At 40.1% G+C, this 17,667-nt stretch overlaps 1 long non-coding RNA gene across 1 annotated transcript; it reads right to left on the reverse strand.

Annotated features, from left to right (window-relative positions):
* Positions 1-5,776: 5,776 nt before the first annotated feature.
* Positions 5,777-7,404, reverse strand: LOC123331885. The gene is made up of 2 exons (XR_006548690.1): positions 7,345-7,404; positions 5,777-6,306 (listed from the first exon to the last, which is right to left on the reverse strand). It is a non-coding gene; the product is annotated as an uncharacterized LOC123331885 (long non-coding RNA).
* Between the last annotated feature and the right edge of the window lie 10,263 nt (positions 7,405-17,667).

Raw genomic sequence — 17,667 nt, forward strand, 5'->3', positions numbered from 1 at the left:
CTCCTCTGAGATCATGAAGTCATCAATCCCCACTTGGGCATGTCACATTCTCTGGCAGTGTCCAGCCAGTCAGGTGCAGGAGCAGAGAAAGGAGAGCTGTTGTATTGGGCCACAGTTGGGATTTTGTATAATGAGTATTGTATCAGGACAAGGACAAGGGAGGTAGTAGTATGGCATGACAGATGTTGAATAGATGGACCACGGATACTAGATTCAATGGTAAAGATCAGAATTTGGGAAAAAAAGATAGTGCAAAGGGAGGGTGGGGGTAGAGGCTGGAAGTAGGCAGAGTTGAAGCCAATTTACTGTGAGGTTGTGGTGCTAAGAGGTTCAGCAGTGATTTCCATGACATCACTATATCCTCGTCCTCTTTCTGTCTTCATGGTCACTCATTTACAGTCTCTTTTATTGAACCTTCTTTCTTCAACTGCCCTTTAAAATAGTCATATCTCCAGGACTCTGTCGCCATACTGGACCTCTCTACTTGGCTATCCCACAAGCCCTTCAGATCCAACACAACAGATTTGTCCAGCTCATTCTCCTCCCCACCTCCTATTTAGTCTTCTTCCAATGTATTGAGCCTTATTTTACAAACTTGATTTATATAAGAACACTCAAATTTTAGAGATGATATAACTGAGGCTCTGTTTACACAACTTGCCCAGTTTCTAAGTCTGCTACAATTATCAGGGCTGGGATTTGAGCCCAGGTCTGGCTGACTGAAAATCCCATCCTCCATTCATAAGTGCCCTTTGATAATTTTGGAATTTTATATGCCATACTTACAAGGCTCTGTCCTGCTCAGTGGAACCACCATTCACCATGTTACCTAAACCAGAAACCTGAGAGTTATGCTCATCTCTTCTTCCTCAAGACCTCTCCCCATGTAATATAATCTCCTCCATTACCAAGTCCTGCTGATTTTACCTCATAATATCTTTGAATCCATCCACCTCCCTCTATCTCCACCACCACCTCTCTAGTTCAAAACACCTGGACCGCATTCTTCTTTGGATCCTCCACCCATTGTCCACATACAGCCAGAGATGTGCTAACAAAGCACAAGTCAGAGCAGATAACTTCCCTTAGTGCCTAAAAGATCAAGGCCACTTTTTATGTGACGTAAAAGATTCTCTATTATCCTCAACAACCTCATCTCTGGCTCTGTTCTTTCTTAAACAGGGCACTCAGGGATTCAGTGATTCAGCATCTGAAGTTTATACCACTAATGAGGTCTCTTTAAGAAAAAGAATACAAAATTAGGTAGGAGACTCTGGGGCGGGGTGGGGGGCAGGCCCTGCAAGTGAGGAACCCTGAAGCTTAAAATTCATTAGCATCACAGAAAATCAATTTCTAAGAAGACTCACCAGTTTGGTAAAAGCACCATGCTGCTTCATATGCTTGCTACCTTGACAAACGTGTCTCCCTACTTGAAATGTCCCTTCCCTGCTTTTTCCTAGCAACTTATGCTTTGCCAGTGGTGTGCTGGAACCAGATCACAGGCTCAAGAGAGCTGATTGTTAAACAGTAATTTTGTGAACTGGTTTTTAAACACAGCCATTATTCAAAGTTTAATTAAATAAATTTCCAATTAAGTAAACTATATCAAAAGTAAAGGTAATAAATACTCAAAACTCATCACTTCCTAATTATTTTTCCACACTTTATTGTTATCTGTGTTTGTGATGCTATCTCCATCCATTGCATCTATGTGGTGGAAATAGTCTATAAATATGTGCTACAGTACATCTCTTCCCAGCTCTGCATTCATGGACTTCACACTGATAGCTTAAAGTGGGTGGGAGTATTTATGGCACAGAAATCAGCAAATGCCACAAGTCAAGACTTGGTTTTCCCTAGAGAGCCAATTGTAAAGTATTTACCAGCACACCAATGTTATAACCCAACTCAAGGAGCACCTCTGTGCAGCCTGCCCTGATTCTCTCCTCCTTAGATGCACGTGTGCACACGCATGTACACACACACACACACACACACATACCAGTTGATCACCACACCCCTCCTATACCCCATGATAGCATTTTAACATACTGTATTTCAAGAGTTGGTTTAATTAAAAGCAGGTACTATGTTTTTCCAGTAGTCATGTATGGATGTGAGAGTTGGACCATAAAGAAGGCTGAGCGCCAAAGAATTGATGCTTCTGAACTGTGATGTTGGAAAAGACTCTTGAGAGTCCCTTGGACTGCAAGGAGATTCGACCAGTCCATCCTAAAGGAAATCAGTCCTAAATATTCATTGGAATAACTGATGCTGAAGCTGAAACTCCAATACTTTGGCCACCTGATGTGAAGAACTAACTCATAGGAAAAGACCCTGATGCTGGGAAAGATTGAAGGCAGGAGGAGAAGGGGATGACAGAGGATGAGATGGTTAGATGGCATCACTGACTCAAAAAACATGAGTTTGAGCAAACTCTGGGAGATGGGGAAGGACAGGGAAGCCTGGCATGCTGCAGTTCATGGGGTTGCAAAGAGTCAGACATGACTGAGCAGCTGAACAAGAACAACTATGTTTCATCCATCTTTGTATCACAAATGCCTCACACATTGTAAGGGCTCAATAAACGTTGGCTGAGTTTCTGGATTCAGTTTCTTCTTATGTCAAATGAGAATACCTGCTCTCCCTACCACATGCAGACCTTACAAGGACAATTGAAATACTAGACATGAAAGCACGTTGAAGGAAATAGTGAAAAGTGTCATACAAGTGCAGGGTATTATTTTCACATGTTCATATAGTTTATTGAGTTTCCATCATAAAACACCTGTTGAAACATATAATTCTAGCTTTTCCTTGTTCTCTTGAAAGATTTTCTGACATTTAACCCCTGGGCTCCCTGGGCCTCTTTGAATCTTTCTGGTGTGAGAGTCAGGCAAAATTGCTTTGTTTTTAACAAAGCTGACTATAAAGTATGTTCCTATAAAGTTGATTTTGGAAACCGACGAAGAAAATGATAAAAATCAGAGATATATTGCCATTGAGGGAAAAATCCCAGTTGACATTTAAGGACCCAAAATGATAAAAGGTATCAAAATAGATTAAACCACTTTACCCAAAACTCTCTTTTTTGGTATCCTATTTCATTTTTATTTGTCTTATTTAACAAGTTCAAATATATAGTTTACTATGTGTCAGACACTATTCTAAGTGCTTTACAGATATTAACTCATTTAATTTTCATCAATCACGCCTTTTTATTTTTTAGTATTCATAGTAACAACTAACATTTATTGGGTGCTTGCTATGGAGCAAGAATTTGCTAAATTTTTATGTCTTATTATTCATGAAAACCTCACATTAGCCCTCATTATCTCCACTTAATGGAAAAATGAGCTGAAACTAAGGGTGTTAAAAACTGTCCCATATTCTCCTTGTATAGATAAGGATACTGGGTCACAGAGAGGTTAAGTAAATTCCCCAAGGTCACACACTTTCTTCCACTGTGGGTCATTTCTGGACCATAACCTCATGATTCTGACTTTACTCTTGCAGCCCCCAAACCCACTCTTCCCTTCTTCTCCTACGTGGATATTTACCAGATAATGATCACATGATCTCCTACTATGTTGGGCAGTAATAGCAAACTATATCAGTATGCACTGTGACATGAGTCTGGCTTTCAGCCAAGAGAGCTGAATTTGCTCTGCCACTAACCAGCTGTCACATTTGGGGAGCCCAAAAACCCAGTAGGACAGAGAAGGCTTCAGCATGGCACCAATAATGCAGCCAAGAATTGCCTGCTGTAGTGGGAAGCCCCTTGAGGAAGGATGCGGCTACTCCCAGCACAGTGTTACAGAAGGTTGCAAGCCTGGCTTCAGGGCTCTTCCCTTTCTCACCCTTGGAGGACTGCCTTGACCACCAGACCTGTGCAAGAAACAGGGTCATTGGAAACTGCATCCACTCCCTCACTTATGTCCTTGATCCCACACCCTTTGTACTGAGTATTTGATGGTTCTGCTGCTGCTGCTGCTAAGTCGCTTCAGTAGTGTCCAACTCTGTGCGACCCCATAGACGGCAGCCCACCAGGCTCCCCCATCCCTGGGATTCTCCAGGCAAGAACACTGGAGTGGGTTGCCATTTCCTTCTCCAATGCATGAAAGAGAAAAGTGAAAGTGAAGTCGCTCAGTTGTGTCCGACTCTTAACGACCCCATGGACTGCAGCCTACCAGGCTCCTCTGTCCATGGGATTTTCCAGGCAAGCGTACTGGAGTGGGGTGCCATTGCCTTTCTCCGCTTGATGGTTCTAGAGCAAACCAAACACGCAACTTCGGGCCAGTGTGAGTTGATACTGTGATTAATATAATCCTAGGTCTTTGGACCACAATCAGCTTTCATGGTCTGACCTATATCAGACCTCCTGGACAAGTTATTCAACATCTCTGAGTCTCAACTTTTCCATTTCTAAACATATGAGTCAGTGCTATGTTGTAGAAAGAAAAAAAGAGTTCTGTGTAAGACAAGATTTTTCATTCATTCATTCACTAAAGCAATGTTTATGGAGTGGCCCCTCTGTGTCAGTCACCAAGTCAGGCACTGGAGACATAGAGATGACAAAGACTGATATTGGGGTAGTCCCAGCCCTTACAAAGTTTACCTTCTAGTTGGGAAAATAGGCAAGGAATGAGCAAATAAGCAAATACTATAAACTTGGATAAGTGTCACACGGTAAACACTGATAGAAATAGTGTGTGGAGATGGGGGTAGAGGCAAGTTTACTTTTCACAGAATATCAAGTAAAGTTTCTCTCAAGTGGCATTTAATGCAAGTCAAAACTACAATGAGGTACCAGCTCACACCAGTCAGAATAGCCATCATTAGAAAGTCCACAATCAATAAACTCTGGAGAGAGTGTGGAGAAAAGGGAAGCCTCCTACACTGTTGGTAGGAATGTGAGCTGGTGCAGCCACTATGGAAAACAGTTTGGAGATTCCTTAAAAAACTAAAAATAAAGAATTCCCTGGGGGTCCATGGTAAGAACTTTGAGCTTTCACTGCCAAGGGAGTGGATTCAATCTCTAGTTGAGGGACTAAGATCTGACAAGCCATGAGGCATGGCCAAAAAAAAAAAAAACTAAAAATAGAGTTGCCACATGATCCAGCAATCCCACTCCTGGGCATAAATCCAGACAAAACTATAATTTGAAAAGATATGTGCACCCCTGTGTTCGTGGCAACACTATTTACAATAGCCCAGACAAGAAACAACCTAAGTGTCCATCAACAGCTGAATGGTTAAAGATATGGTATAGATAGACAAGAGACTACTACTCAACCACAAAAAGGAGTGGAATAATGCCATTTGCAACAACACGGATGGACCTAGAGATTATCATACAAAGTGAAGTAAGTTGACAGAGAAAGACAAATACCATATGATATCACTTATATGCGGAATCTAAAATGAACTTATCTATGAAATAGAAACAGATTCACAAACATAGAGAACAGACTTGTGGCTGCCAAGAGGGGTTGGAGGAGGGATGGACTGGGAGTTTAGGATCGGTAGATGCAAACTAGTATATGTAGAATAGATAAGCAACAAGGCCCTACTATATAGCACAGGGAATTATATTCAATAACCTGTAATAAACCATAATGTAAAAGATTATGAAAAATAATACATATATATGTATAACTGAATCACTTTGCTATACACCAGAAACTAACACAACATTGTAGGTTAACTATGCTTCAATAAAATAAAATTTCAAAAATTAAATAAAAATTGAAAAGCAAAAAAAAAAGGCAGTATTTAATTTTTTATTATTTTAATAGATTTGTGACCTTGGCCAAAATTACAGTAAGCTAAAAAAATACAACAGGTAACTGCTCTGAATCTCAATGGGTGTAACTCCTACTTCCCAGGATTCTTGTGATGATCCAGTGAGATAATATGTATAAAACAACCAGCACATAGTAAGCACCCTATGAATGTTCATTCCTTTTCCCTTCTAGCTTGAGCAATTGATATTTTCCATCCTGAAAATTGCTTAAGATCACACAATCTGCTTTGGCAGGTATTTACCTATCTAGTTCAACAGTCAGAATTTCAGTGGACAAACCAAGACATCTGGAAATTTGCAAAAATAATATGCACTTACACTTTAGGATTGAATCTAGACGCTTCCATTTAGGGTTTCCCCATCATGAAGTCTGAATAATCCTTCCTCTAAAATAACCAGCTGTCTGAGACTTCCTTGGTGGTCCGGTGGTTGAGACTCCATGCTTCTAATGCAGGAGACTGTGGCTTCCATCCTTGGCCAGAGAACTAGGATCTTGTATGCTGTGCAGCCAAAAATAAATAAATAATCAGCTGTCCAAGCAATGAATTAATGTCCTGTAATTTTCCAAACCGTCTCCAGCCAGACTTCCCTATCACTGACTTAACCTTCAACAAAAAGTTATGGGAGATATCCACTACTGGATCCTTGTACTACCCAAGGATCTGGCTCCTTGATTTCTCTGTAGGGTGAAACAAACCTTTAATAGGGAAAGGAGGCTGTGGTTCTCACCTTACAGGTGAAGGACTAGCAGAGTTTAATTTTGATGCCCAAGGTCACATAGCACATTTACTAGCAAGCTCAGACCAGAATTCAATAGTGGCTTTGCCATTATTTTCTTGCTTAGACTAGTCCTTGCCTAGGGTGATGATTAAAAACTCAATTCAGCAGAGCTAAAACCTCTACTGACTGGTCATCCCATCACAAGACATACACACACTAATTGACAGAGTGATGTTGGTTTTGTCAAGAATGATGTGATGATTTGCGGCTGACACTCACTATCTTACAGAATCTGTACTTAGAGCTAAGATGGAGATTATTATACAATAGGCCAGTCCCCTGAAGGTCACTTGGTAGAACCTCACTTGACCACACTTTAAGAACACAGTGCTAAACACACACACACACACACACACACACATACACACACCCCACCACCACCAAGGTAGTCAAACTTTTTAAAGAAGTGCTCATTGTTAATAATGTACCCACAAGTAAAAGTTTAAACCATGTTTCAGTTACAGCCTGAAATGTGGGGAAGATCACACTGTTGGGCCAGGAAGAAAGGAGGTGAAAGTTGCTCAACCTGACAAAGCAAAAACAATGTTCTTCGTTTCTGATTTAAGATATTTTTCATATTCAAGAAAGAATTGCTATTTATTCAAATACTGCTTCCAATTATCAATATTAAAGAAGATAGATCTCTAACTTAAAATTTTGTCTGAATCAACCATGGTATAACATAAATCAGGACCTAAAACCCTGGGGACATTATGAAGTTTTTGTCTTTAGAAAAATTACTGATGATATGCTTTTACCCTTAAACAAGTATGCTGCTGTGCTGTGCTAAGTCACTTCAGTTGTGTCCAACTTTTTGTAGCCTCATGGACTGTAGCATGCCAGTCTCCTCTGTCCATGGGATTCTCTAGGCAAGAATACCAGACTGGATTGCCATGCTCTCTTCCAGGGGATCTTCCAGACCCAGGGATCAAACCCGTGTCTCTTACATCTCTTGCATTGGCAGGCGGGTTCTTTACCACTAGTGCCACCTGGGAAGCCCAAAACAGGTATACTTATTTCCAATTGTTTTCAATACAGTCAGTCTCCAACCTAAAATTTAAGAGCCCTGTCAAAATTAAAATAGCGTACTTATGCATTAAGTTAAACTATGGCTGTTTTCAAATTATTCAATGCAGATAACCATGGAGTATGCTTGAAATAAATTAGAAGCAATGGCTGTAACAGTGTTTCCCAAGTTGATGCTTTTGAGCAGCTCCTAGAAATAGCGCTAGTAATATCCCCGGTTTGGTAGCCAAAGCAATTTAAGCAAATTAGAGATGCTTAAGCTTTTGTCAAATGACTGTACTAAAATCAAATTTGATACACTTTAAAAACCAATATTATAGATAGTAATTATAATTGCTTCCAACAAGTCAATTGAAAAACCATCCCAGACCTCCAACATAGAGTGTCTAAATAGGATTGTCCTTTAAGCACAATTCTACATAAATTACTCAAAGCAACAAAAGAACAGAAGTCACTGTAAAACAGATGCCATTTGATACTTTGTTTCTTCTAAAGCATTCAAAGTGTTCTGGCTTATAGTCAAAATAATCTATGGCTGGAAAAATTCTTGGAGAAAAAGAGGAATTACTGGAATATGAAAGAACCTGCACTTCACCATGAAACAATGTTATGGTTCCTGAAGTGAACTTGCTTTTCCTTTGTCTTGTTAAAAAAAATATGGTGAATATAAGTCATGAGGATATTTTCTCATATGTTCCTATAGAAGACAGGCTACATAAAGCTGTTTGGGTATTTTCCAACACAAGACCAGATGTTCTTAAGTGAAAATGGTGTGAAATTGGGATACACAGCAAATGTTGATCTCTATGACACCACTTTGCTCTTCTTTTTCTTCGACCCTCAGCTTGGCTGCATGCTCTTTTTTCATCAGCTCTTTAAATGAGTCTCTGTCCTCAGCACTCTCTGCTCTCCTCATTGCTAAGGCTTTAATGGATGGGCAGAGCCAGATATGTGTCCTCTGCTCTAGTCCCCCTCTCCCCATCTCTCCCTGGATGTCCCAAAAACCTCCTAAACTCACTTGTATAAAAGTGATCTTATTGTCTTTCTCCATCACGTCCACCAGCCCCGCATCATTTCCCACAACCTTTTACCTATTGCCACTACCTGCTGTTCCTCTGTATTTCAGCTGTGCTTGCCAGGATTTCGGGAGCCACTCCAAAAAAAATTCAAGAAGTAGGGATAAAGTGTGTGGACTTTGGAGTTAGGCTACTCCAGGTGCAGCCACATTCTAATTAGATAAACTATCAGCAAGATTCTCCCACTTCAGTTCAGTTCAGTTCAGTCACTCAGTCGTGTCCGACTCTGTGACCCCATGGACTGCAGCATGCCAGGCTTCCCTGTTCATCACCAACTCCCAGAACTTACTCAAACCCATGTTCATTGATTCAGTGATGCCATCCAACCATCTAATCCTCTGTCATCCCCTTCTCCTCCCACCTTAAATCTTTCCCAGCATCAGGGTCTTTTCAAACGAGTCAGTTCTTCACATCAGGTGGCCAAAGTATTGGAGTTTCAGCTTCAGCATCAGTCTTTCCAATGAATACTCAGGATTGATCTCTCCTTTAGGAGGGACTGGTTGGATCTCCTTGCTGTCCAAGGGACTCTCAAGAGTCTTCTCCAACACTACAGTTCAAAAGCATCAATTCTTCGGTGCTCAGCTTTCCTTATAGTCCAACTCTCACATCCAAACTCTCACATCATTTTCTTATAGTCCAACTCTCATATCCATATGGAGTCCATAGCTTTGACTAGATGGACCTTTGTTGGCAAAGTAATGTCTCTGCTTTTTAACATGCTGTCTATGTTGGTCATAACTTTTCTTCCAAGGAGCAAGCGTCTTTTAATTTCATGGCTGCAATCACCATATGCAGCGATTTTGGAGTCCAGAAAAATGAAGTCGCTCACTGTTTCCATTGTTTCCCCATCTATTTCCCATGAAGTGATGGGACCACATGCCATGATGTTAGTTTTCTGAATGTTGAGTTTTAAGCCAACTTTTTCACTCTCCACTTTCACTTTCATCAAGAGGCTTTTTAGTTCCTCTTCACTTTCTGCCATAAGGGTGGTGTCATCTGTATATCTGAGGTTATTGATATTTCTCCTGGAAATCTTGATTCCAGCTTGTGTTTCTTCCAGTCCAGCATTTCTCATGATATACTCTGCATATAAATTAAATAAGCAGGGTAAGAAAATACAGCCTTGACGTACTCCTTTTCCTATTTGGAACCAGTCTGTTGTTGCATGTCTAGTTCTAACTGTTGCTTCCTGACCTGCATATAGGTTTCTCAAGAGGCAGGTCAGGTGGTCTGGTATTCCCATCTCTTTAAGAATTTTCCAGTTTGTTGTGATCCACACATTCAAAGGCTTTGGCATAGTCAATAAAGCAGAAGTAGATTTTTTTCTCCGACTTACTAATTCCATAGTCTGGCCACTATAATCAGGCAGGATTCACAGCCTATATCACCTACTTGCAAGCTGTGTCACCTTGGGCAAGTTATCTAACCTTTATGGGTCTGATTTTCTTCATCTGTAAGACAGAGATAATACAGATGTATTGCATGCAATACAAGGCCCGGTACATAGTAACCACTCAGTAAATATTAGCCATTATTTTAGTTGTCTACATTCTTCCCTCATCCAATCATGTTCTCCTTCCAATACTTTATTGTAAAAACACCTAAACATAAAGAAAAGCTCAAAGAATTGTACATTGAACATGCACATCCTTATCACCTAAGTTCCACTATTGTTAACAGCTGGCTATACGTGAACCGTGAACTTCCTGATGTTCAAGCTGGTTTTAGAAAAGGCAGAGGAATCAGAGATCAAATTGCCAACATCTGCTGGATGATGGAAAAAGCAAGAGAGTTCCATAAAAACACCTATTTCTGCTTTATTGACTATGCCAAAGCCTTTGACTAGTGTAGATCACAGTAAACTGTGGAAAATTCTGAAAGAGATGGGAATACCAGACCACCTGACCTGCCTCTTGAGAAACCTATATGCAGGTCAGGAAGCAACAGTTAGAACTGGACATGGAACAACAGACGGGTTCCAAATAGGAAAAGGAATACATCAAGGCTGTATATTGTCACCCTGCTTATTTAACTTATATGCAGAGTACATCATGAGAAACACTGGACTGGAAGAAACACAAGCTGGAATCAAGATTGCCGGGAGAAATATCAATAACCTCAGATATGCAGATGACACCACCCTTATGGCAGAAAGTGAAGAGGAACTAAAAAGCCTCTTGATGAAAGTGAAAGAGGAGAGTGAAAAAGTTGGCTTAAAGCTCAATATTCAGAAAACAAAGATCATGGCATGTGGTCCCATCACTTCATGGGAAATAGATGGGGAAACAGTGGAAACAGGGTCAGACTTTATTTTTGGGCTCCAAAATCACTACAGATGGTGTCTGCAGCCATGAAATTAAAAGATGCTTACTCCTTGGAAGGAAAGTTATGTCCAACCTAGATAGCATATTCAAAAGCAGAGACATCACTTTGCCAACAAAGGTCCGTCTAGTCAAGGCTAAGGTTTTTCCTGTGGTCATGTATGGATGTGAGAGTTGGACTGTGAAGAAGGCTGAGCCCCGAAGAATTGATGCTTTTGAACTGTGGTGTTGGAGAAGACTCTTGAGAGTCCCTTGGACTGCAAGGAGAACCAACCAGTCCATTCTGAAGGAGATCAGCCCTGGGACTTCTTTGGAAGGAATGATGCTAAAGCTGAAACTCCAGTACTTTGGCCACCTCATGTGAAGAGTTGACTCATTGGAAAAGACTCTGATGCTGGGAGGGATTGGGGGTAGGAGGAGAAGGGGACGACAGAGGATGAGATGGCTGGATGGCATCACTGACTCGATGGACGTGAGTCTGAGTGAACTCTGGGGGTTGGTGATGGACAGGGAGGCCTGGCATGCTGTGATTCATGGGGTCGCAGAGTCGGACATGACTGAGCGACTGAACTGAACTGAACTGATATTGACTTTATTGCATGTCTATCCATCTATCCATCCATCCATCCATCAGCCCATCTTAACTTTTTAAGCACTTCAAAGTAAGTTGCAGCTTCAGTTAACTCTATCCCTAAATACTTTAGCATGCTTGTCATTAACTAGAGTTTAATACTTAATTCCTTTTTTAGATAAAATGAACATGTACTGAAATGAATGAATCCTAAATATATGTACCTTGATGAGTTTTGACAAATGCACACACCTGTGTAACCCAAACCCCTGTCAAAATATAGAACATCTGCATCACCCTAGAAGGTTGTTTTATGCCACTTCATACCTGGGATGCCCCTACCCTTTCAAAAGGCAGTCATTGCTCTGATTTTTTTTTCCTTGTCAGAGATTAGTTTAATCTAGTCTAGAATGTCATATGAATGGAGCAATACAGGATGTACTCTTATCCTCAATCTTTTTAATGGTGGTAAAGTTGATGTCAAAAAAACCTCCCTTGTTCTGATTTGCACTAATTACTACTGAGGATGAATTCCTAAAAAGTTGTCACTTAGGAATTCTTTTACATTCATTTTTCTATTGCCTTAGACTCTGCAGACCGTAGGGTACGGACTTGGTTCTTAGTTTATCAGATGTGAAAACTTGGACAAATTACTTGACCTTCCTGAGCTTCAGTTTCTTCATCTCTAATATGGACATAATAATTGATTTATCTTATAGAACCTTATAGGATTGTAAAAATTATGATACTAGACCTAAATCATTTATTATTACCGTGTCCAAGACACAGAAATTGTTCAATGAGTGTCAGCTATTATTATCAAGTATTTCGTTTGGATTAAGAATAATTACTGTGCTCTTCCTTCCATACCCACATAGCTCATACCCTCATGACCTCCTCCTCTCTACTCAATTGTCACCTCATCAGTGACAACTCCCTTGATTGTCATATTTTAACACAGCAACCAACCCCAACACTGTTTCCCCCACCTTGCTGTACTGGGTTGAACTGTGTTCCTTCAAAAGATATGTTCAAGTCCTAACACCTATACCTGTAAATGTGACTTTTTTCGGAAATGGAATCTTTGCAGATGTAGTCAAGTTGAAATCAGGTCACACTGCATTAGGGTAGACCCTAAGTCCAATTACTGGTATTCTTGTAAGAAACAGAGAGACACATAGAAACACACAGGAACAGTATCATGCAACAACAGAGGCAGAGATTGGAGTGATGTGTCTACAAACCAAGGACTGAGGGCAACCACTCAGAAGCCAGGAAGAGACAAGGAAGCATCACCCCCTGGAGCCCTCGGAGGGCCTGCCAACACTTTGATTTTGGACTTCTAGCCTTTAGAACTATGAAAGAATAAATTTCTGTGGTTTTAAGCCACCGAGTTTGTTACAGCAGCCCTAGCAGATGAACAAATTCACTTATTTTTCTGCATATCACTTGCCATCTGATATAATAATTATTTATTTTGTTTATTATCCATTTCCCTGACTAAAGGATCCATTAGAGCAGGGACTTTTTCAATATTTATTAATTTTATTCGTCTGTGTCAGGTCTTAGTTATGGCTCATGGGATCTTTCTCAATGTGGCACGCAGGCTTAGATGCCCTGAGACATGTGGGATCTTAGTTCTCCAACCAGGGACTGAATCCACATCCTTTGCATTGCAAGGCAGATTCTTAACCAATGGACCACCAGGGAAGAGGTACTTTGTTTTGTTCATAGTGATTCCCTAGCACTAAGAGGGTATCTGACATACTAGATCCTCAATAAACATTCATGGAAGGAAGGAGGGAGGAGGGAGGGAAGTAGGGAAGGAGAAAGTTGGTTTACTATTCATATATAATACATTATTATATACTATTCATATGTAATACAATATATAAAACATTATGAGTTTATCTTCTGCTTTTTAATTTTCAGATGATTTTTGATATGAAGTTTTTGTGTTCAAATTCATCTTTTTTTAGTGGTTCCTTGTCATCAATATTATTCTTAAAACAGCTTTTCTCAATCTCATGATTGAGCTTTTCTCACTTTATTTTCTTAGTACTTAATAGTTTAATTCTTGTTTTGTTATGAAAATTTTAAATATAAAGAAAAGTAGGGAAAATTAGATAATGTGCAGTTTCATTTTTTATATTCAGCTCTTTATCCATCTGGGGTTTATTCTGATGAGTGGGATCAGAGTTTTAGCTGTTATTTCATTTCAGGTTTTCTCAAAATAATTAACCAACTTTTACTGACTAAACTATCTTTTCTTTCCCAATTTGAAATGACACCCTAATGACCATCTAAATACATATATATATATATATATATATATATATATATATATATATATATTTCAATCAGTAGAACAGCAGAGAAATCTCAGCAACAGGCATCTATTTTTATCTTAGCATCACTTTTATTTTTTCCTAGCATCACTTTTAAAATGCTACTTTCTAAGTTTTAATATCTGTTAAGTTCTCCTTCATGACTCCTTTTTCTCACCATTTTTCTTTTTAAAAATTTTTATTTATTTTAATTGGAGGATAATTACAATATTGTGGTGGTTTTTGCCATACATCGACATGAGTCAGCCATGGGTGCACATGTGTCCCCCGATCCAGAACCCCCCTCCCACCTCCCTCCCCACCCCATCCCTCTAGGTTGTCCCAGAGCACCAGCTTTGAGTGCCCTGCTTCATGCATCAAACTTGCACTGGTCATCTATTTCACATATGGTAATATACATGTTTCAATGCTATTCTCTCAAATTGTCCCACCCTAGCCTTCTCCCACAGAGTCCAAAAGTCTGTTCTTTACATCTGTGTCTGTTTTGCTGCCTTGCATACAGGGTTGTCATTACCGGCTTTCTCAATTCCATATATATGCTTTAATGTACTGTATTGGTGTTTCTCTTTCTGACTTACTTCACTCTGTATAAGACACCAGTTTCATCCACCACATTAGAACTGACTCAAATGTGTTCTTTCTTACAGCTGAGTAATATTCCATTGTGTATATGTATGACGACTTGCTTACCCATTTGTCTGCTGATGGACATGCTTCCATGATCTGGCTACTGTAAACAGTGCTGCAGTGAACATTGGGGTACATGTGTCTTCCCTGTGTATTCTTACAGATGAACTTCAGAATCATCATGAAGTTTGGAAACTGGTTGGAACTGTGTTAGATTCATCCATGTATTTATAGAAGAAAGCTGCCACTACCTCTGTGCTGGGGCTGCTGTCCTGACTCACATCTTCACCTCCTGCTTAGCCTACTAGCCACCTTTGGGCCCAGTACTCTCCAAGCCAGCCTCTATGCTGCTGTCAGAGAGGTCTTACTAAATGGGCAAATGAGGGTCACTTCTCTGCTTAAAACTCTTAAGTGACTTCCCTTTCCATTCAGGACAAGGTTCTGTGATCTAGCCCCAACTTACTTCTCTCCTCACATGGGCCAGCCATTCTGAAGAACCTCCATCTGCTCTCGTCTTTTTACATAAACCACTCTGCCTAAAAAGACCCTTCACTAACCTTCTTGCCTACCTCCCCTCAGGCCCCCTTTCCTGAGGCCCCCTGGGAAGGACTACCTGATCCAGCCTGGGTTTCATGTCCTCTTCTCTGCCTCTGGACATCTAGCTTGGCACTCAACATATTGGTCCCTAATTGCTTATTTATCAAAACCTTGAGCAAGTCACTTCCTCTTGGGCTTCAGTCTCCCAACTTAAGAATAAAGCTGGACTATGATCTATATGCTAGCAAATTTGGAAAACTCAGCAGTGGCCACAGGACAGGAAAAGGTCAGTTTTCATTCCAATCCCAAAGAAAGGTAGTGCCAAAGAATGTTCAAACTACCACACAATTGCACTCATTTCACATACTAGCAAAGTAATGCTCAAAATTCTCCAAGCTAGGCTTCAACAGTACCTGAACCAAGAACTTTCAGATGTTCAAGCTGGACTTAGAAAAGGCAGAGGAACCAGAGATCAAATTGCCAACATCCACTGGATCATCAAAAAAGCAAGAGAATTCCAGAAAAATATGTACTTCTGCTTTATTAACTATGCTAAAGCCTTTGACTGTGTGGATCACAACAAACTGTGGAAAATTCTTCAAGAGATGGGAATACCAGATCATCTCACCTGCCTCCTGAGAAACCTGTATGAAGGTCAAGAAGCAACAGTTAGAACCGGACATGAACAACAGACTGGTTCCAAATTGGGAAAGGAGTACATCTAGGCTGCATATTGTCACTCAGATTATTTAACTTATATTAAAAAAAAAAGATTATTTAACTTATATTCAGAGTACATCATGGGAAACACCAGGATGGATGAAGCACAACCTGGAATCAAGATTGCCAGGAGAAATATCAATAACCTCAGATAAGCAGATGACATCATCCTTATGGCAGAAAGTGAAGAGGAACTAAAGAGCCTCTTGATGAAGGTCAAAGAGGAGAGTGAAAATGCTGGCTTAAAGCTCAACATTCAAAAAACAAAGACCAATGGCATCTGATCCCATCACATCATGGCAAATAGATGGGGAAACAATGAAAACAATGACACTTTATTTTTCTGGGCTCCAAAATCACTGCAGATGGTGACTGCAGCCATGAAATTAAAAGACACCTGCTCCTTGGAAGAAAAGCTATGACAAACCTAGACAGTCTATTAAAAAGCAGAGACTTGACTTTGCCAACAAGGTCCATCTAGTCAAAGCTATGGTTTTTCCAGTAGTCATGTATGGATGTGAGTGTTGGACCATAAAGAAGGCTGAGTGCCGAAGAATTGATGCTTTTGAACTACGATGTTGGAGAAGACTCTTGAGAGTCCCTTGGACTGCAAGGAGATTAAACCAGTCAGTCCTAAAGGAAATCAACCCTGAATATTCATTGGAAGGACTGATGCTGAAGCTGAAGCCCCAAAACTTTGGCCACCTGATGCAAAGAGCTGACTCATTAGAAAAGATCCTGATGCAAGGAAAGATTGAAGGCAGTAGGAAAAGGGGACGACAGAGGACAAGATTGTTGGATGGCATCACCGACTCAATGGACATGAGTTTGAGCAAGCTCCGGGTGATGGTGAAGGACAGGGAAGCCCTGCGTGCTATAGTCATTAAGGTTGCAAAGAGTCGGACATGACTGAGCGACTGAACAACAGTGATGTATAAAGTAGGATTCTTTCAGCTTAAATTTTATACAGTGCCTTGTTTCAAAGCTAATGTAACAGAATTGCCAAATAGACAACTTCTCAGTCAACATATGTTTGTGCTAATTAAACTGATGCCACATTGACTCTTCTGTCTGGGGAAAATAAATTCCCACACTGATAACCTTAGGAAAAAAAAAACTGAATCAAAGGCAAATCATATACTTGTAGTGCTTCTCCTGAACCTATTGTAAATCTTTAGAAATAAGTAAGCTGTATGTGGTATGTTACTCATTTCCCCATGTGGTGGTTTAGTTGCTAAATCATGTCCAACTCTTTTGACTCCATGGAGTGTAGCCTGCCAGGCTCCTCTGTCCATGGGATTCTCCAGGCAAGAATACTGAAGTGGGTTGCCACTTCCTTCTCCAAATTTTCTCCATAACTACCGATTTACGTGACCCATTTCCCCTCAAATTCTAAACAAATGACTTAAATGCAAAGCACTTTTAGAATTATTCAGGATGGGGAACACATGTATACCTGTGGCGGATTCATTTTGATATTTGGCAAAACTAATACAGTTATGTAAAGTTTAAAAATAAAATAAAATTTAAAAAAAATAATAAAAATAGAATTATTGGAGATGTCTAACTTTAACAGATTATTTTTATTTTTTAAAGTTTTCATTTTATATTGGAGTATAGTCCATTAACAAGCTCCAGGAGTTGGTGATAGACAGGGAAGCCTGGCGTGGTGCAGTCCATGGGGTCGCAGAGTCGGACACGACTGAGTGACTGAACTGAATTTTAACAGAGATTATTTTTCTCTTTTAAACTTTTTATTCTACATTGGGGTATAGTCCATTAACAATGTTGTGGTAGTTTCAGGTGGACAGCAACTGATAGTGATAGTTCAGGTGGACTTGGCCATACATACACA

Source organism: Bubalus bubalis, chromosome X (assembly GCF_019923935.1).
Source record: "Bubalus bubalis isolate 160015118507 breed Murrah chromosome X, NDDB_SH_1, whole genome shotgun sequence".
Classification (NCBI taxonomy): Eukaryota; Metazoa; Chordata; class Mammalia; order Artiodactyla; family Bovidae; genus Bubalus; species Bubalus bubalis.